Source organism: Rosa chinensis, chromosome 2 (genome assembly GCF_002994745.2).
Source record: "Rosa chinensis cultivar Old Blush chromosome 2, RchiOBHm-V2, whole genome shotgun sequence".
Taxonomy (NCBI): domain Eukaryota; kingdom Viridiplantae; phylum Streptophyta; class Magnoliopsida; order Rosales; family Rosaceae; genus Rosa; species Rosa chinensis.
In genome coordinates, this window is record NC_037089.1 from 82,866,845 (window position 1) to 82,888,185 (window position 21,341).

General features: G+C 36.4%; 1 long non-coding RNA gene across 12 annotated transcripts; it reads left to right on the forward strand.

The window, feature by feature from the left end:
- The first annotated feature begins 2,458 nt into the window (after positions 1-2,458).
- Positions 2,459-9,889, forward strand: LOC121051531. 12 transcript variants are annotated; one of them, XR_005806011.1, is made up of 10 exons: positions 2,459-2,515; positions 3,770-3,884; positions 4,551-4,638; positions 6,293-6,370; positions 6,494-6,635; positions 6,744-6,849; positions 6,961-7,030; positions 7,128-7,226; positions 9,224-9,305; positions 9,540-9,889. It is a non-coding gene; the product is annotated as an uncharacterized LOC121051531 (long non-coding RNA). The 12 variants fall into 12 exon arrangements; XR_005806006.1 differs by lacking the exon at positions 2,459-2,515 and adding an exon at positions 3,369-3,566; XR_005806009.1 differs by having other exon boundaries at positions 3,770-4,638.
- The last annotated feature ends 11,452 nt before the right edge of the window (positions 9,890-21,341 follow it).

The window sequence follows — 21,341 nt, forward strand, 5'->3', positions numbered from 1 at the left end:
AAAAAAAGAACCGGAACCGAACCAAACTTGCTTCTTCTAGAACCGAACCGAAAAAAACTTAAGTAAATATATTCGAGAACCGAACTGAACTGAGTTTTTTGGTCCAGTTTGGTGCGGTTTTGTCGGTTTTACGGTTCTAAATCCCAGCCCTAGAATTTAGAGACAAAGACCCAAGCGTGCCGCTGCACGCACCTAAAACCTAAGCACCAGTCCAGATGGCTTCCGTTTGTCGTCACCCCACTGAAACCATCACACCATGCACTATGTCAAAAAATGCTTCATACCATACCCCTTAGACGATAGAAGACGTTTTTTCCGTTGTCTGATTTTTTTGAATGCCTTCAGACAACAGTTTTAACTATTTATGTCGTCTAAATGGTATCAAAATCAACACCAATTCAACTTTTTCAAGTTTGTTATAATTTAGAAAATTCAGACAACAGATTAAAAATTATTTACCCTTATCTGGACAAAAACTTGTTTTTGGTTGAACTAAAACTTAATGTGAACGTACCCCTAGTTTTCTCAACACTTGGTAAAAAAAACAGAAACCTTCTTTCCCTCTCCCTAAGCTAGACCTTGAGCAACTGCAGCTCCCCATTTTGGTTCTCGTCACCCGATCAGAGACATTCTTTCCCTTTCCCAATTATGGTTATTCTCTCCCTGATCTAGGTTTTTTACACAGAAGAGTCTCATCAACCTCTCCCCGATATAGGTCAAGAACACACTGTTGGTGGAGTTCTTCGATTTCACAAATGATTTCACGGTAAGTCTTATTCTTCGTCTTAGGGTTTCGATCTTGATTTGTGTTGGCTTTTAGGGCTTCCTTGGGATATCGATTTGGGGTTTTAGGGTTTCTTTGGGATATCGAATTGGGGGTTTCCTTTGAAATTAGATTTGGGATAATGATTTAGAGACGGGGTGATTGAAATAGAATTGGGTTTTATTCTGGTTTATGGATTTGGGGATGGTTTATGGTTCATTTCGATTTGGGATGGTTTATGGTTAATCAGAATCTAAGGCTCTGACTCCTTTCCAATAATGCTCCTCCCTCTCAATCTTCAGCCTCCATGGCTCTATCTCAGATGCCTGAGATTCAGTTCCTCGTTTTTTCTGTTTGATTTTTTGAAATTTTTACTTTTTATTGATTGGGACATTGGGTATATGAAATCTATGTTTGGGTTTATTGATTGGATGGTTGCTGGCTTACTGCAATTGCTTATTGTTTGGAATTGATGCTTTGTTAATGGAGTGATGGTTGTTTGACTTTTACTTAAACAATTGTTGATTGTTTAATTGTTTGGATTATATATGCGAGTCTGTGAGCTTGTTTATTCAATTTGAATGTCTGGGATTATACCTGCGAGTTTGGTTTATATGAATCTCAATTTGTTTAGTCAGGTTGTTAAATTCTCTAGTTATTCATGTTAAGTTTTCAGGTCGATTGCAAAGTGATAGGAGCATTTTAATGCGGTATTTTAATAGTTAATTCCTCACATTTTGCTTAGTTAATTCCTTAACGAATCGATTTTTAACTCAATTTCTATTTTTTAGGTACATTGGAGTAGATGATGATGAAATGAGCATTTTGGCCTGAGAAAGTGTGTCTTGGAGAAATTGAGCCAATGAGAAAGCGAGCTAGACAAGAAATGAGGAGTGGCAGACTAACCATCCGAACTTCAAATGAGTTGAAACTTTCCAGATTCATTCTAGAAAGCCCAAGGATCATTTCTTATGAAGAATGCCAGAGCAAACTATGAGTGGAAGGCCTTCAAACAATCAGCCCAATTTTCTACAGAAGCAAAACTGGAAAACTGGACCTGTAAGAGGTCCAGCAGCATTTCCGGCCCAACCACATGGCAATACATTCTGAAATTTTACCACAGTAATCTACATTCATGGGGGAATATTTGTTATGAAGAAGTCTTGGGCAGAATCTAAACTTTCTGTGGAGATAAAATTGAAGTAAATGAGTAGGAAATCCATCATCATCATCACCCAAAAACATTCCATGTTTTAGGGTGTAATCATCATGTTTTCTCCATCATTTCTCACACTAATCCACCATCATCATCACCCAAAAACATTCCATGTTTTAGGGTGTAATCATCATGTTTTCTCCATCATTTCTCACACTAATCCACCATCATCATCACCCAAAAACATTCCATATTTTAGGGTGTAATCATCATGTTTTCTCCATCATTACTCACACTAATTTACTCCATCTTTTCCAATTTCACTCTTCTTTCTCTTCCCTATATAAATACATTCTGCTCTCACTCTAAAACATCTTCCTTCATCCATCTCATCTTCTTTGTCTCTCCATTTCCTTTCCATTTTTCTCTCCATTATCTAGTTTTAAGTTTCTGCATTTTTAAGCAAAGAGAAGAAGAGAAGAAGAAGCCATGAAGCCTCCTAGCCGTCATCATCCACCTTGTGCCGTGATAGTGAAGTCTTGCTTTAAAGATTCAAGATCAATGTCTCAAGCTCTTCATCATCCACTCCCTTCATGGTGTAATTCTATCTTTTTCCTTGTAATTTCTTTTGGTTTTCTTTGTTTAGATTTGTAGAACTATGAATTCTAGTTAACAAATAATGTTAAGGGCAAAGTTTAAAGCCCGTTTATATGTTTTGAGATAAAGTTGTGATTTCTATATGTTGATTTTTATGTTGCTTTATGATTAATTGAGAATTTTCAGATTCATATATTGTGATTCGAGAGTTGCTTATGTGAGTTTGTTTAATTAAATTTGCGTTATAGATAACTTTTGTATTTTAATCTTATGTGGTTGCAAACACGTAGGGTTTTGATATGAATGGTGCTAGGTTTAAGAACATGAAATTGACTTTTCGTTTTGTGTAAACTTGAATCAAAGTAGTAAAGGTTTTGTGCAAAGACCGAATTTAATTAAAGAGGATTGCAATTAGGTGGACTTTTCCATACTAAGTTGTACACTTGAGTTGATAGCCTTTCTCTATGTGTAATGCGTTAAACATGACATGATTGACTAGCTTTCTAGGGTTTGATTGCATGTTTAATAGGATTAATCTAGGTGCTTTCACTTAGATTAATTAGCATTGAAAAGTAAAATATGGGAAATTGTTTGCTTTTAACGTTTCACATGATCAACTCCTCTCTCATGACTTGGATGAACAATATTAGGGTTTGAATCAATTTTAATCATATGTTTCGGTTTTTGATCTTTGTTCTCTCACTCCATTTGTATTTTTATGTTTTTGCATTTTAATTATTTTGTTAACTTAGTTTTATTTTCGAAAAAACCAAAAACAAATTCCCCCTTTTTCGTAAATAATGTTTATACTTGTGAATATCTTTGTGAATATTATACTTTGTTTTAATTTTAATTGTTTAATTGTTTGACAATGACAGATGTACCCTCAATCCCCGGAATAGAACGATCCCTACTTGCTTATACTACTATGATATTTTTAGGGTTAAATTATGCACTTGCTTTGAGCGCATCACAAAGTTTGCTAATTAAGTGAAGTTTCAAAGATTATGTTTTCCAGTTTTCAGTGTCTTCCTTGCCTCTCCAATTCAAGTGAGCTTTTTCTTCAACACCCTTTTTGGATTTTTCATAAAGCCAAAAATTTAAAACGTAATCTTTACTGTTTCTTAGTTCTGTTGAATCCCAACTCAGCTAAACATCGTTTCTTTTTGTTAGTGTTGTTGTTTTTTGCTAGAGCTTGACTTTATTCTTACATGGGAATACTGTTCCTTTTTGTGTTTGGTTGGTGGGTTTAGTTCGGAGGTCTGCTTTGGGTTTAAAAGCTGCATTTGTGATGCTGCATCTGATATCTGCTGGTGTTCTTTTTCTGTTTGATGGAGGTTTGATAGAGAAAACTAAAAGAGAATCATGGTATGCTATTTCTTCTTTACTCTTCGTTTATCTTGTGTTTTAATTGCATGTCAAATTGTGGAGTGGAAAGTATAGCCTATTTGTGCACTGGGTTACTTTGAATGGATATCCCCTATTCCAGTTGTATCGAAGTGGAAAGACAAGTAATTGGAATTCTAAATTTAGGATCAGGAAGTTAACTTTATCATATATACACAGATGAGTTTTAATTGGTGTCTCAAATTAGTGTAAATTAGGTAGAGCTTGTTATTCAGCAATGTGTGCATTGTGTTGTGTGTAAAAGGAGGCAATTTATAATTGCAAACAAATCAGTGGAACATATGAAATTGGAAAATAAATGTACTTAAATGGCATAACTAACTGGGTCATCATATTTGAATTGCTTTATGAGTGTTTTCCTGTCATGCTTTGTCTTTCTTTTTTCTTTGTCTTTCTATTCTATCATTTTTCATGTATACATGAACGTGTTTGGCTCTTTTTGTAATTACATTGGTTCAATACTTCGTTACTTCTGGTTCTTCTTCTGGGCAAATCTAATTGCATTCCGAATCTGAACGATTTTATGTATCTCTTTTTTAAAATTTTACTACTCTTCTAGAATTATATACGTGACATCAGTTTTAATATCCAACTCTCCAAGCTAAATCCCATTTTTCGGCATTATAGATGTTTAGACAAAGCAGTTCTGCAGCTGAAGGAAAACGGTGTAGACCCAAGTCCTTGGAGGCTTTGCACTGTGACTCAAGTAGAGGAAGTAAAGATTCTGTTGAAACTTATTCCAATCCTAGCTTTCTAGGGGACACGTTTCTAATCTGTTCTCAGATTTGTATGTTTGATACTCTTTTTTGGGTTTGAATGAGTTATCACATATGCTAGGTAGGAGAATGTGAAGTTTCATATGTTGGATTTCTTTAATAATGGGTTTTTATGCAAATGTTGAGTCTTTAGCTTCATTTTGATATTGGCTTTTGCTATTACTATGTTTTTATGCAAAGCATGGGAATGTTCTATATATCTGTATAACTACAAAAGTTTCTAGGTAAGGGGCAGCAAAATTAAATATCTCAATTCATTTATACAAAAACAATAAAGTTTGGTCCTCTACTACTTTCCTAGTATAGGCCGAACTAGTTTTTGCTGAATTCATGTATCTAGTAGTCCAGTACCATAATACTGTTTAATACTAGTATCTTCAGTGTAGACAGAGGTAATGCATACTGCAAACTGCAAAATGCCTCTTTGTACTATTTCTATGACGCTCCTTGAAAAGTTTGCCAGGCTATCTGAGGGCCTGTAAGTAAATAAATGAAGTAACAATAACGTAGACACCTCCTGTGGCCTTCCAGAATGGTCGAAGGTTTATGTTTAAAATTTCTAGTTAGCTCTCCCTTTCATATGGATATCCAAATAAAAATATATCTTTCCCTTAAGCTATTTTGTTACGTCCTAAGAAGCACCGATATGGGTATGGGTATCCAGATACGATACGAGCGGATACGTGGATATGGCAAATCTTAAATGTAATAGGATATGGGTACGTGAAGGATACGTCAATTAAAAAAATATATATATATATATATATATATATATAAAATAGCAAATTACTAGCACCGCGTTATCATTCCAGCTGGCAGTCACACTCCACCACGAATAAGAGTCTCCGGGTTGGAAATCAAAACGTTCGAAGCAACAAACAAATATGAAGCACATGCCGTATAGAATATGTACCCGCTTCAACAAATGTGAGAACTGAGAGGAAACTCTATGCAGCTAGAAACTGAAGAACAAATATGAGAAGAAGAGCAGAAGATGTAGAACAAACGTACCCGAAGCAGCAACAAATTGAAGCTCCAAGCTCCAACCGAATCGGCTGCAGAACGAAGTGAATTTCAGCAGAAGGTCGTCTCGATCTGGGTTGAGCAAGAAGGCTTGCAATTTACGAAGAAGACCAGAAGAAAACAGACGCAAAGCATGAGAAAGAGAAGAAGTCTTGAGCAGAGAAGGTTGTCTCGATATGGGTTTAGCAAGAAGAAGAGCAGAACAAAAGAAACGCAGAGCTTGAGAAAATCTGAGATTAGGTTCATCTCGATCTGGGTTGATTTTTTTGTTTTTCAGGGTAAAAAGTCAACATTACCCCTATGTATCCGATTTATTTGCATACTTACGTATCGGCTTAGGATACGGACGTATCCAAACCGTATCCAAATCCAGATATGCGTATCCGGACATATCTGAGCGTATCGTACCCGGATCCCGTATCGGTACGGGATACGAGGCCAAATTCATGTATCCGTGCTTCATAGGTTACGTCCATCATTTTTTATTTTATTCTATTTGTGCAATATGAACTTGTTTTATACTACATACTGTTGATCATGTTTTTTTTTGTTGTTGTTCGTGCTGTGTAGTGAAAGGTTGGAGTTAGGCTCATTAGGCTAGCGTTGAAAGCAGATGATTGGCTTAGCTCTGACTTAAACAAATTGAAGGTAAGTATTTATAATCATCACAGAGTTCGTTCTTCATTTTAATTTTGTGAACTTTCTGTTCTGGAAGCACATGAATTATTGAAATTTTATAGTTATGGTTTAACATGTTTCATTGTGTTATAGAATTGGATGTGGTTGGCTTTATCGACCCTGCACCCACCGATTTAATTGGATGTGGAAATCCCACTGAACGGGCACGGTCTATGTCAAATCTGTACATGTTAGGGAAACCGGGGCAAATATTTTTGGTTCTATATAACTCAAGGTATGTAATCAGTATTATGTTAGGCATGTTATATTGCTTGTTGATAGCTTCTATGTATAGATTTAATGGACTTATTCAAAAAATTTTTTTTAACATCTTTTCCTATAGTGCTCATTGGATGTTGTTGGTGGTGAACCCGGATGAAGAAGTCATGCATTTCATAGATCCACTAAAAAAACGAAAGTGCCGGTGAATGGAAAACTATTGTCGACAAGTAAGTCTGCTTTCCAATTTTTTTTTTACTATATTGATCAGTTGATGTTGTTTCTTCACGTACTGAACTTGCTACTTACTAATTATAATTTTTGTGATCATCATTTTCAAGCTTCATTAAAATCTTCAATGCCCAAAAGAGTAGGAAATGAAGGAAAATAATCTAATGGAAGAATCTTGCTGTAAGTTGGTTGGAATTTTTGTAGTCTCCATTAAGTCGTACTTCCTCATATGGTATGGTATATTTCCCGATGGTTAATCTTAATTTATTATTTTTAGGGTATTCTCGAGCAAACTGATTCTAACACCTGTGGTTATTTCATCATGCGTTATATGAAAGAAATTGTGGAGCACAACAACTTGGAGTTTGCTACCAAGGTAAGAATGATCAACTGCATAACTTGCTGCTTTTAGAGGTAGGGAAAAATTCACCAACGGTGTGTGGACATTTTGGTGACTTTCACAATGATACCTGAACTCTGAATGTTATCAATGTGATACCTGAACTTATAATTGGTTGTCAACGTAGTACCTACGTCAACTTTCCCCCATGCCTCCGTCCATTTTGATCACATGTGACGCACGTGAGGCTGAAAATGAGGGCAAAAAAGACTTTTTCACTCCATTAAACATTAAAGAGAATAAATTCAAAATTCAAAATAAAAACTGAATAAATTATTATATTAAAAATAAAAGTTGATATTTTTTTTTCTTTCTTCTATTAATCAAGATCGCAATCAAATACATTCTAAAAAAGACAAAAAGTCCCAATCCAATAAGTATCTGAACCTAGGAATTTCATGTTCATCTTCTTAAACCCAGCAAAAAAAAAAAAGCAAAAGAATTCCTAGCAATTGTTCATGTTCTTGAACCCATTCATGTTCATATTCTTAAGCTGGACAGACCCATTTTGGGAGAGAAGTGAACCCTTGATCCACAGTTGAGTATTCCAATCCACAAACTTTCTCACATTCGCCGTCTCCGTCAGTTTCAACACAAACACAGCCACACCTATTCTTAGGCTTGTCCAGTTCATGGTTGACCAAAATATGGATGAGAAGGAGCATTATACATGGCAAAATTGGGATTGAAACAAGCCGAACATTCTGTTTCATATTCCTTTTCTGCATAAAAGAACATACATAATTACATAACTCGAATCTTAACATTGGGTGATTAAACCAATACATAATCTTTGTATCACTATAATTTAGCAACTGAAATGGACCCAGAAAAGTAACAGCTTGACAAAAAAAACAACCAAAGAATCGATCTTTATGTACCAAAATGAAAGAAAAGCACAAAAACAAGCAAACCCAGAAATCTTGAGGCTCTTTCATTTCATAAAAAACCAAATTTGAACCCAAACAAGAATCTTAACATTGGGTGATTAAACCAATACATAATCTTTGTATCACTATAATTTAGCAACTGATATGGACCCAGAAAAGTAACATATTGACAAAAAAAGCAACCAAAGAATCGATCTTTATGTACCAAAATGAAAGAAAAGCACAAAAACAAGCAAACCCAGAAATCTGGAGGCTCTTTCATTTCATAAAAAAACCAAATTTGAACCCAAACAAGAAGAGAGAGAGAGACCTGGAAAGTTAAGTTCTTTCTGAGCAGCGCATTTGCTAGAGTACAGAAGCTAGCACGGCCATTCCTCATCCTCCATTCATGTTCATCTTCTAAAGCTGGACGACGATTTCGAGGCCTCTCCTCCCTCCGCCGCTGGTACGCCTCCATCCTCTGCTTCCTCCCTCCTTCCCCTCACCCCACCAAGAGCGTCCTGCAAGTTCTTGAATTGATCACGCACAATTGTGATCTCCCAGAAAGTGCTCGTCACCGGAGGGTTGGGCGGCACCATAGCATTGGTGGCATCATTGGAAGGCTAGGCGGCAGCATTCGAGGCCCAGGAGGTGGAGGTGCTGTAGGTTGGTATGGATTTGGATTCATCGCTAGTTGGCTACCAAAGTAGACTAATAAAGAACCCTAAGGCCTAGCGGCAGAGACGGCGGTTAATCAGAAGGAGGTGAGGTTTTGGGTAAGAGACGCAGGTAGAATTTAGGGGCTGAGTGAGTGTGAAGATCTCTGAGCAAATAGAGGTTCATCGGTACTGTTCGCAATTCGCAAAGCGGCTTCTAATTATCGGAGGCTAGTGAACATAAACGAAGCCCCGAGAAGAACAATTGTGTGTAGCTGATGATGAATGAGAGAGAAAAATTTCTTTTTTAATTATTTCTTTATTTCTTTATGTTAATTATAAAATTTATTTTAAGAATTAATTATTTTATTCATTTAAATTAATTATTTTTTCATAAAAAAGTAATTTGAGGGCATATCAGTCATTTACTTCTCTTTTTGGGCCTCAGGTGAGTCACACGTGGTCAACTTGACAGTTCCGTGACGGAAAGTTGACGTAGGTGCTACGTTGACAACCAATTGTAAGTCCAGGTATCACATTGATAACATTCAGAGTTCAGGTATCATTGTGAAAGTCACCAAAGTGTCTAGACACCGTTGGTGAATTTTTCCCTTTAGAGGTATTTCATCATGGTACTTCCATATAATGGACTTGCTGCATTTGCTTCTCAAATTTAATGAACTTTATTATGTCCAAATCTAAAATATGCCTATAATATGAAATCTGATTGCATCATAATAACTTGCTGCATTTGCTTGTTTCAGTGGGAAAGGAAATCAAATCTTGCTTACACACAGGATGATATTGATGTGGTTCGAGCTGAATGGGCAAATCATGTTATGCAGTTCTAACTTGGGTTCTGTTTAAGATAGATGAGTAGCACTTGGAACTGCTTTTGTGCATTTATATATAACTGAAGGAAAGTATTGATGAACCTAAATTATGCATGCAGATTATGCATGCAGTTGCTCTGCCTTGCTACTCTTTCTTTACCTTATAGGTTTTGGTCCTCTCGATCATTATGTAACTGTTGGCTAGGTTTGGAGTTGGAGCTATGGATTGTATTTTGGATGATGTTGATGCAATGAAACGTAGGGATCATTTTGAATGCTGATTTTAGTCCAATTTTATGGTTTTGATGATTGTAAATGAATGAGTTGAAATGGTTCAAAGGCAACAGATATATGCAGGTTTCACAATTTATGTTGTATCAAGAAAATAGAAACAACAGAAACAAATAGATCATTTGTTGTTTCTACCAACTTCAAACAACACAAAAGTAGAGTTCAAACAGCTCTCAGACAACAGAAGTAGGTGGTTGATACGTTGTTTCTACCTACTTCAAACAACAGAAAAGTGGAGTTCAAACAACACCCATACAACAGAAGTAGGTGGTTAATCTATTATTTCAAACTACTTCAAACAACATAAAAGTATACTTCTAATCACTCTCAAACAATAGAATTAAATGGCTCCTGTATTTCTATTAACACTCAAACAACAGAACATAACTAAAACAATAGTTCAAAGTCCAAACAAGCGACAGAAAAATGAGATTGAATACTACTTCAGACAACATAAATTTGAGTAAGACTATACTCCAAGTGAGATTCAAACAACATAAAAAAACTAAAACTGTAGTTGGAAATCAAATCTAACCACAAGAATCAGAATTATCTGTAGTCCAAACAAATCTCAAACAACATAACTCATGGTATAAATGTTGTTGCATACGAAATCAGTTGACATATAAATGTCATTGTGCTTTCAATCAGACGACAGAAGCATCCACTAAGCTTCAATATTGGTTCAATCAAACGACAGAAACAACAAAAATTCTATCATGTTACATTAACTACATCGACGGTTATTTTTTAATCTGTCGATGAAGTAAATTTCCAACGACATTAATATGTAGTGGTAAGATGTTTCAAAGGACAGATAGACCCCGATTCTTCAATATTAGGTACTTGAGACGACAGTACCTTAAACTGAATGTATTGTCTGAGTGCATTATCAACGACGGAGAATATCTGTCGTCTGATTGGCTTAGAGATGGCAGCCACCTAGACAACAGATTTTTACTTCATTAGACGACAAATCATATCTATCTTCTGAAGGCTTTTTTGGCATAGTGATGGCATCCATTGAAGACATTGCGTCTTTTGCGGCCTCGTTCGCTTTAGTTGGAAACGAGGTCATTGATCTCGCACGAAGAACTGGAGGTGCTTAGCACCGCCTAAGCAATCCTACCTGCTTGCCAAACTTTTGACGAAACAACCTACTTCTCTGAATGAGTTGAGATGCTTGTTCAGGTGAGTTTTGGTTTTGGATAAGGGTTTCAAGATCCAAGAACGGGAACATAACTGCTTCGTGTTGGCTTTTGATCTGCTCAAGGATCGGAACAAGGTCCTACGGGGTGGACCATAGAGATTCAATCACGCTCTTGTGGTTCTGCAAGGATACGATGGCATTGCACCTCTACAGACTGTTGAAATGAACTCTCTTTTATTTTGGGTGCACATCACTAACATCTCACCCTCTGTGGCTAGTAAGTTCATTGAACTTGATCAGAAGCTTTTTGAAAACATGGGAAAGGTTAGGGTTAGGCCAGGGTTTCACATGAGCTCTCTAAACCATTCTTTCTCTAAAACCTATGACTTGCTTCAAGTGTGGAGGCTGACATATCCTTCTTCTTTGAGAATCTAGTATGCAAGTGCAACCTGTGTCATTTAATTGTTCATGAAGAAGATTATTTCCTCTAGGCAGTTCATCTTCAAGACTATTGCCTCTAGGCAATTCATCTTCAAGACTTGAGCGTGACCCTCTAGAGAAAAGACTTGAAATGGAAGCTCTTCTTTAGGGTTTACTACCAATAAGTTCATGGACGGTGTGCATTTAGGTTTCAGGGCATCCAAACTCCTATTCTACCTTATGTTAGTAGATCCCTATTTGGCCCTCTTGAGCATTCTAGACACAAACCTATTATACTGCGTGAGAAGATTGTGTCCTCCAAGGCCAATGCAAAGTCAATGGCATTAATCCCGGCCACCAAACCAGTGACCAATGACTCCCCTTTTGCACAAGGTGCTGCAACTATACCTGCTTCTAAACTGCCATTTGAGAAGGTAAGTGAATGTGGAATGACTCTGCCATTGAGGGAACTGTTGTACCAATTATGTACGAGTACTTGAAATAGCGGCTATGGCTGCTTTGCCTCCACCTGAGAAATCGAAACCTGAGAAAAGAAATAGCCTTCATCATCTGCTTCATCTCCCAAAAAATTGAAAATCTTATTGCCGGAGCTGGTCAAAGAGATAGCACTTGGTATACGTAAAATAGGCATAATAATTTAATCCTGCAATCACAACTATTAGTCAATCATAGTATAGGAAAGAAAGGGTCTCCCGCAGAGAATTGTGCTTAATATGCAAATCTAGACTCGAAAACAGACAAAACATTCAAACTGACCTATAATAAAAGACGAAATTAAAAACCCTACCTAGACTCAATGAAAAATTATAAAAATTAATAATCACAAACTAGACACGCTAAGAATGACTCAAACAAAATTTCAGGAGAATCGGAGTTGATTTACTATACTAAATTAATAAAATAAAAAAGAGAACAGAAAGTGACGAAAATAAACAATTGTTTTTAGTTTTTAAAATAGATGAGATAAACAATAGCTAGGAACAACTATACACCACTAGCCCACATTTCACCTAAGATTTGTTAACCTATATGCCTGTTTTCAATTGAATGTCTTTACTCAAGCTAAGCCAATGATGTGTTGAACTTAACCTATTAACCTTTCATACTTGATATGTTAAGTGCATGATGTGTGCATCCTAACCTAGCTTCTGACATGGAACCTAGAGTGATATTCTCGCATAACTCTCAAGTCAAAAGTCATTAAGAACAAAAAGGTTGTGAATAAAGCTAGGTAATTTCGGTACTGATGTTGTCCTAATCTACCTAGATGCTAATTCATATGAATGGGGCTCAGATCACTTATGTGCTACTCTAGATAACATGCTTGACATGATGATCTAAACACAAAATCATAGCAATAAAATCCTAGCATGCTTACTACGTTTGCAACCATAATAAACGAAACCATAATTTATCAATGAGAAACCAATGAATTAACAAAAATTCAATATCCAAGAAACTATAAAATTAATGCCAAAATCTTAGTTTACACATGTCTAGGGCTTAGGCAGCCCCTAACTATCAAAAACTAGTACCAATACATAAAAGAAATAAAAGAAAACATGAAAAGAGAGGGATGATAAAATGCGGCAATGGACTGATGTTGTGTGTCCAAAGATGTCTACAATGATGCCCTAGACTCATTTTTATATAGTTATTGTGTTAAGACTTCTTCTCCTCCAAGAATTAAGGAATTTGATCTCTAATTAAAGAAGGACTTTTAATTCTTCTTCCCTTATAGCTCTAGGAGACAATCTTTCCTTGTTTGTTCTCAGATTCGCGCACAGCCTGACCTCCTTGTACTAAATCCTCCATAACTTCTTCTAGAAAAATCATATTCACGAACCATAATAAGCTCTGGAAACTAGACATCCGAGGATTTCTATAAATATAAAGAACATTATCTGGATCATCCTGAGCTTCTCTTAGTACTCTATCGAAGTTGACTGATCTGCACAGACAAATTTGTTGATTTTTGTCTTTCAATCCCTCTTTTGCTTCTTTTCTTCTTCTTTGCTCTAAAATACCTACAAAATAACTAAACAAAGTAAATAACTGGAAAATATCAAGAACTAACAATGAAAATATAAAAGAATTTGATATAAATAATGTACAATTACGCTCCTATCAGCACTACATGATTCACCAATAAAGAAACTAAAAGTACTGGAATCCCCTATCAAATTCTCTGCTAGGTCTCTTGGATTGATTGAGGCACCTAGCAGCATTTTAGTGCCCAAGGACATGATGCCGGAAGTGAAAGCTGAACCAAAGAAGAAGTGAGGGTGGCCATATGGATCCAAGAACAAGAACCCTCCTAAATTGAAAAGGGTTATTGAATCACAGGAGACTTGCCTTGCTTATCTTACCAAACCTCCTAGCCCTAGTAAGAAGGGAAAATCTAAGCTTTTGCTTGTGTGTGACTTATCCTATTTGCTATATTCTTTGCATAGTGCATAGGCTCACTTTGAATAAGTGAGCATTGATTGTCAATGGTGAGTGGTGCTAGCATGCCACGGTTCTTACTCGTTCGTTAGCAGTGGAAAGTATTTATTCGTGCCATTCTGGCTTTTGTTAAATGAAACTATCTTTAGTGATTCAAAAATCTAATATAAAGATGGTCAAATAATAAATTGTATATAGTTATCTTGTTATCCTCAATATTATTTCAAAATTATATTACGATCAAAATAATGGGGACCGAAAGCCGGTCTTAAGTACATTAGGTTGTATTTTTATTAATATTTGTATGGTCGACCAGAAAAGTTCAAACAAACTAAAAAAATGAATCTCTAGAATTTATCTGATGCCCCGGAAATTCGTATTTATTTTTCAAGGATTTTTCGGAATCTAAATTGTGATTATTGGACGGTTTCGTGGCTCGTGGATAGAGCGGAAGTGTTTCGGGTGAATAATTATTCAAAGAATATGGTTTTAGGGGGGTTGCAAAGGTTGACTTTTTATTCATTGGGATTCTCCAAAAACTTCATTCACGAAAGTTGTAGAGCGCGTCGATAAGAGTTCGTGGACATGCGAAACACGTCAATTGGAGTTCGTATGAGGAAGTCATGGCTTTCGGAAAAAGTTTCGGTTTTAGTATAAATAGGGAAAATCTGAAAATATCTTCATAATTTCATTTCCTTATCCGGAAAGCATTTATTCTCTCTCGGCTGCACCTTCAGTATCAAAGTTTTTCAACTGACCCGACCCGGACCTGGTCGATCCGACTAGGCATTTCCAGTGAACTCCAGTGGTCTCCGACAGTGAAACCTTCCAGATCAGATCGCCTCCTTGCTCTGGTCGTCCCTCTGGCATCCTCTACCAGCGATTCTCAGTGATGGCGGCACTAGAAGGCGGCAAAGTTTGAGGAAATCGGACCCGATCGGTTCTCCAATCTCCAAAGTCAGTGAAGCTTCAAACCAGGCTTGGGAAGCTCGCAGCAGCCTCCTGGATCTATCTGTGGTGGTTGTTTGGATCGATTCACATGAAACTTGGTTCAACTCGGATTGAATAGTAATCAAGGGTTTACGAGGTAGTTTTTGACCATTTATGCTTCGATTTTGACTTCGTGCTAGTTATGAAAATGGTTAAGCATGCTGGGATGAACAACTTTGATGTTGGGAGTTTTGTGAAATATTGAGTTTTGGCCGGTGGCGGTGGGCCACCGTCTGTGGAGGCGTTCTGGCTGCATTCTGGCCATATTAGGAACTTTTTCTGGTATTATATATGTTCTACTCGTCGATACGAGTGTTTCGATATATAATATGCAATTTTGGAGTTCGTATGGATTTGTTATGATTTTTACGGTTTCATACAGGTTGATTATTCTATCCGTGAGGATCCGAGCTTCCGATCGACTTGTGGTTTTGTCACATCGATCGTAGAAGTGTTCTGGAGACTTAGGGAGGTCTCGGATGAGGTTTCGCCTCGATTGGCGTTACTCATGGGAATTTAGTTCAAAACGAGGGTTTCAAACTTTAATTACTTTGTGATTCGTGCACTGAATCAAAACCCTATGTGTTCATGTGCTTGTTAGACTTGTTGAACGGATTGCGGCGATTGTGCTTGCTTTGGTTAACGTGTGAAGACGCAGCGAGATTCTGAGGTGAGTAAATCTCACGATATTTGTTATGAGCATGATCGATATTCGTTATGAGCAAGATTACCCTATTGTCTTGGAGTTATTAGGTTAACTATAACTATAGTTGGTATTAGTGGTATTCCTGAGTGAATGACTATGTGTGTGTGTGTATATATATATTTATATGAAATATTGATGAATATTTGTGATGATTGCCATGTAAAGCTTGTGTAGGAATATCTGTGTATGAATCGTTGAAATCAATACGATGAATCTTTGTGATGATGGCCATGTAAAGCTTGTGTAGGAATATCTGTATAATGAATCGTTGAAATCAGTATGATGAATCTTTGTGATGATTTCCATGTAAAGCTTGTGTAGGAATATCTGTGTAATGAATCGTTGAAATCAGTATGATGAATCTTTGTGATGATTTCCATGTAAAGCTTGTGTAGGAATATCTGTGTAATAAATCGTTGAAATCAGTGTGATGAATCTTTGTGATGATTGCTATCTATATGATGACTCGCTGGAAAATGGCTATCTGCGTGATGACCGGCGAAATCTGTGTGATGATCAGCTGGACAATTGCTATCTGTGTGATGATCTTTGAAATCTATGTGATGATCAGTAGGACGATGACTATCTGTGTGATGACCAGTGAAATCTGTGCGATGATCAGTGTGACGACTGCTCGGTAGCGGAGCTAAATTGTTATTAAGTTAACAATAATCGAGAAGACTGTTGTGATGGCCGGGGCTACCTACGGACGTCAGAGTGTGGGGGTTACGATGATAACTATGATTTGAATTGCTTGACTTAGTTTGACCTCCTGAACTAAATTATATGCAGAGGTTACCATGAAATTTTTTACTTGTTTTGAAATGTGATTGCCTTGTTTCTTCTGGATTGTATTGATTGATGGTTTGATTTATCTTAAGAGCCATAGTGGTGACGAATTGTACTCTGTGGTGAGGATAGGAAGGTGACTAATTGTTTTCACCTTTGATGTCATGTTGATGACAAAAGCTCCTAGGGGGGAGGGAATGAGTGTCATTTGGAATTCGCCGTAGTGCGTTAGAATGGTGTCAAACATTGCTTGAGGAAGTCTTGTTTGATTGAAATTTGTGTAATGGATGCTAGGTTAAGAATCTGAGCATGAGGCTTTAGCCACCATTTGACTTATGTAGGCACGATATGGAAGGTTATGGAATTGATGGTCGTAGGTGTGAGATATGTGCATATCGTGTTTAGGTTGAGGTGACTTAAGAATGTATTTATGCTTTGTGATTTTGAGTTTACTCATACGCGCTTGCAAAAGCTTACCGGGTTTGTTGTGTGGCAACCCGGTGCACCATTCAAACGGTGTCGGGGTTAATCTTGCAGGTCAGGGTAGTCGTGGCTGAATCGGAGGCGGCATCCTTGTACCTTTACGGTAGGCAGTCATTTTTGTGACTTTATTGTTGATAAGGACTTCCGTTGTGTAGTTAGCTCTGATGAGCATTTACGTTTTATTTTGTTGTTGGCAATTAATTCGTAAGCTTTTGTAATATATGACTCTATGGAGCGAGTCAATATTGACACAGTGGGTTCAGGGCATCAATATGTATTTAGTTTAAGGGGAATGTTCCAGGTTTTTGTTATTGATGACTGAACGATCACGTATGTATAATTATGAGATTATATATCGATTTTTATTTGTGTTAAAAATCAGGGGCGTGACACTTTATGTGTGGTCTATTAGGTTGTATTTTTCTTTGGCCTAATATAACAAGATAATATACGTAATTATGTACATACAAGACCAATAGGGCAACAGATCCCGCGAATCTTAATAATGGGGGCCGAAAAGCAGCCGTAACTACACTCAAGTTAAGGACTAATTCAGTTACTGGTTTGTTTGGTAATCAGGGAATATGGCAGATGGAGTCAGATGTTATTGGGCAGTTGTTTTGTTCTTACTTTGCTAAACTTTTCAGCAAATCTGGTGGACTAAACATGAACAGAGTGTTGGATTGTGTTCCACGGTTAGTTACTTTACAAATGAATCGGCAGTTGCTACAACCATTTGAAAGAAAAGAGGTGGAATTCACTCTATTCCATATGTCACCTTCAAAATCACTAGGAGATGATGGATTATCAGCAATCTTCTTTCAACTGTTTTAGAGCCTGGTTGGAGATGAAGTCTCTGCTATTTGCTTGAATGTCTTGAATGGATCAGCATCAGTCCAGCCTTTCAACCATACACTGTTGGCTTTGATTCCTAAAGTTTCCTCCCCAACAACTATGGCATATTTTCGCGCAATCAGCCTTTGTAATGTCATCTATAAACTGGTGGTCAAGACTTTTGCAAACAGGTTAAAAAAGGTGTGGCCAACTGTTATTAGTTCTACCCAGAGTGCTTTTATTGCACATAGAAATATTTTGGATATTGTTATGATTGGCTTTGAGGTGATGCATTTTGTGAAGAAGATGGAGGATGGAAATATGGGGGCAATGGCAATTAAGTTGGATATGGCAAACGCTTATGATAGGGTGGAATGGTGCTTTTTGGAGGCAATGATGTTAAGGTTGGGGTTTTATCGCTTATGGGTACAATGATAGGAGCATTTTAATGCGGTATTTTAAATGTTAATTCCTCACATTTTGCTTAGTTATTCCTTAACGAATCGATTTTTAACTTAATTTCTATTTTTAGGTACATTGGAGTAGATGAAGAAGAAATGAGTGTTACGTCCATAATTACCTAGAAATGATGGAGAAGAATGAAAATGCACTAAAAAGTCAACCTTGAATATTTTCTTACTCCGGCTAGGAGAATCAGAGCCAAGCAAGGAAGAAGGAGCGGCCACCTGACCAAATGAACTTGAAATGAGCTGAAACTCTCCAGATCCATTCTAGACACCCAAATGATCATTTCTTATGAAGAGTGCCAGAGAAAAATATGAGTGGAAGGCCTTCAAACAATCAGCCCAATTTTCTACAGAAGTAAAACCGGAAAACTGGACCTACAAACAATCCAGCAGCATTTCCGGCCCAACCACATGGCATAAAGCTCTGAAAATTTGTCAGGATGATCTACACTCATAGTGGAACATTTTTTATGAAGAAGTCGAAGGCTCATTCTGAAGTTTTGATGGAGAAATAATTGAAGGAATAAAGGGGAAGAAACTGACCTGAAAACAGCTCAACACCACATATTCATGTTTCCCACCCATATGAAGAAAGCATTTCTTTTTCCTTGGATATATTTTTTCTACCCTAAAAGATCATCATCACTTCCACATTTCTTCACCTTCATGCTTTGTTTTCATCATTACCTCATCTTTTACATATTTTACAAACCACTCTCATACTCCACTTTCATTATTTTTCTTCATCTCATCATTTCACTCTTCTTTTTCTTCCCTATTTAAACACCTTCTCCTCTCACTCTCAATCACCAATTCCTTCATCCATTCCATCTTCTTTGTCTCTCCATTTCCTTTCCATTTTTCTATACACCAATTCCTTCATCCATTCCATCTTCTTTGTCTCTCCATTTCCTTTCCATTTTTCTCTCCATTCTCTAGTTTTAAGTTTCTGCATTTTTAAGCAAAGAGAAGAAGAGAAGAAGAAGCCATGAAGTCTCCTAGCCGTCATCATCCACCTTGTGCCGTGATAGTGAAGTCTTGCTTTAAAGATTCAAGATCAACGTCTCAAGCTCTTCATCATCCACTCCCTTCATGGTGTAATTCTATCTTTTTCCTTATAATTTCTTTTGGTTTTCTTTGTTTAGATTTGTAGAACTATGAATTCTAGGTAACAAATAATGTTAAGGGCAAAGTTTAAAGCCCGTTTATATGTTTTGAGATAAAGTTGTGATTTCTACATGTTGATTTTTATGTTGCTTATGTGGGTTTGTTTAATTAAATTTGCATGATAGAAAACTTTTGTATTTTAATCTTATGTGGTTGCAAACACTTAGGGTTTTGATATAATTGGTGCTAGGTTTAAGAACATGAAATCGACTTTTCGTTTTGTGTAAACTTGAATCAAAGTAGTAAAGGTTTTGTGCAAAGACCGAATTTAATTAAAGAGGATTGCAATTAGGTGGACTTTTCCATACTAAGTTGTACACTTGAGTTGATAGCCTTTCTCTATGTCTAATGCGTTGAACATGTCATGATTGACTAGCTTTCTAGGGCTTGATTGCATGTTTGATAGGATTAATCTAGGTGCTTTCGCTTAGGTTAATTAGCATTGAAAAGTAAAATATGGGAAATCATTTGCTTTCGAATGTTTCACATGATCAACTCCTCTCTCATGACATTTAAAATCAACTATAGGAATTGTAATTGGATTTCTTGCATATGGATGTGGTTTTGATCTTTGTTCCTTGCGTTCCACCCCTGTATATATGTTTTTACGTTTTCTTTATTTTATTTATTTTAATTTTAATTTTAAGAATCCTAATCCCCCCCTTATTTGTGTTTACTTGTATATATTTATTCTTTATTTTATTTTTGTAAATAATACTTTATTATTTTAATTCTTTATTTGTTTATACAATTGTATATATTTTTATTCTTTATTTTATTTTTGTAAATAATACTTTTCTTTATTTGTTACACAATTACAGGTGTACCCTCAATCCCCGGATAGAACGATCCCTATTTACTTATATTACTAACGACATTTCAGGGTTAAATTGCGCGCTTGCTTCAGGCGCATCAATTTTTGGCGCCGTTGCCGGGGATTGAAAAATCACTTGCTAAATTGTGTAATTTATTGTATATATTTGTTGTTTAAAAATTGTTTGAAACTTAGTTTAAATTAACTAGGATATTATTTATATTATTGAACACGAATTTTAATTGTAGGTTGTAAATTGAGAGGAATAGGTGAAGTCTCTTTTATTAATATTGGCCTAAACCCCTTACTGGTACCTAGCTCAGGTCCCTTAAGGTTGAGGGCGGCCTTTATTAACACTTGATGAACTGTCTTCACACTTATGAACTTTCTCATCTTAGTAAGAAAGCCTATGTGAAATGGTGTCTAGGAAGGGGACAACGTTCATGACGGGTTTTTGAATCCAGAAGTGCTTGCAAATGGGCATAAACCACTATGTGGGAGTAGCTCATGCCAAAATGGATTTTTCCTCTCGTGTTCGTCCTCCCCCACCTGGCCATTTCAGTAAGGTTGCCCAAAAGATTTGAAAGGGAGTTTGTGTCTAGGCGACTATACTTGGGCCGCACGTCCACTTGATTTACCGCTTGGAATTTGATTCGATATCAATAATGTTTATAATAAAAGAAATACTTGTGAATACTCTATACGTGTAAATTATTTTGTTGTTTCACACTTTAAACTTGTAAAAATACTTTTCACATTTTATACTCACTTGAGTACTTAACTTGTGTCTTATGTACAATATACTTGTTAATTATACTTGTAGTTTGTAATTAATAGTTATACTTGTTTTTATTTTGTATTTCTTTGTTAATTATAGTTACTAACTTTATTTATTGTAGGTACCGTCTGGCTGCAAGACGTAAAAAACAAGCGCTACTTGGGAGGCAACCCAATTCAAAATATAATCAGATTTGCTTTCTCTTTCCCTATTTCTTTTTATTTTTCAATTTTTCTCTATTGTTTTTATTTTAGGATTTGTTTTCGTAAATGTCTTCTATCTATGCTTACTTATTTCATTGCATGCTTTTAATTGATTACATTGAAGATAATGCAATATTTAAGTGTGGGGGAAGGGATTTATATTTTTGTCTTTCAT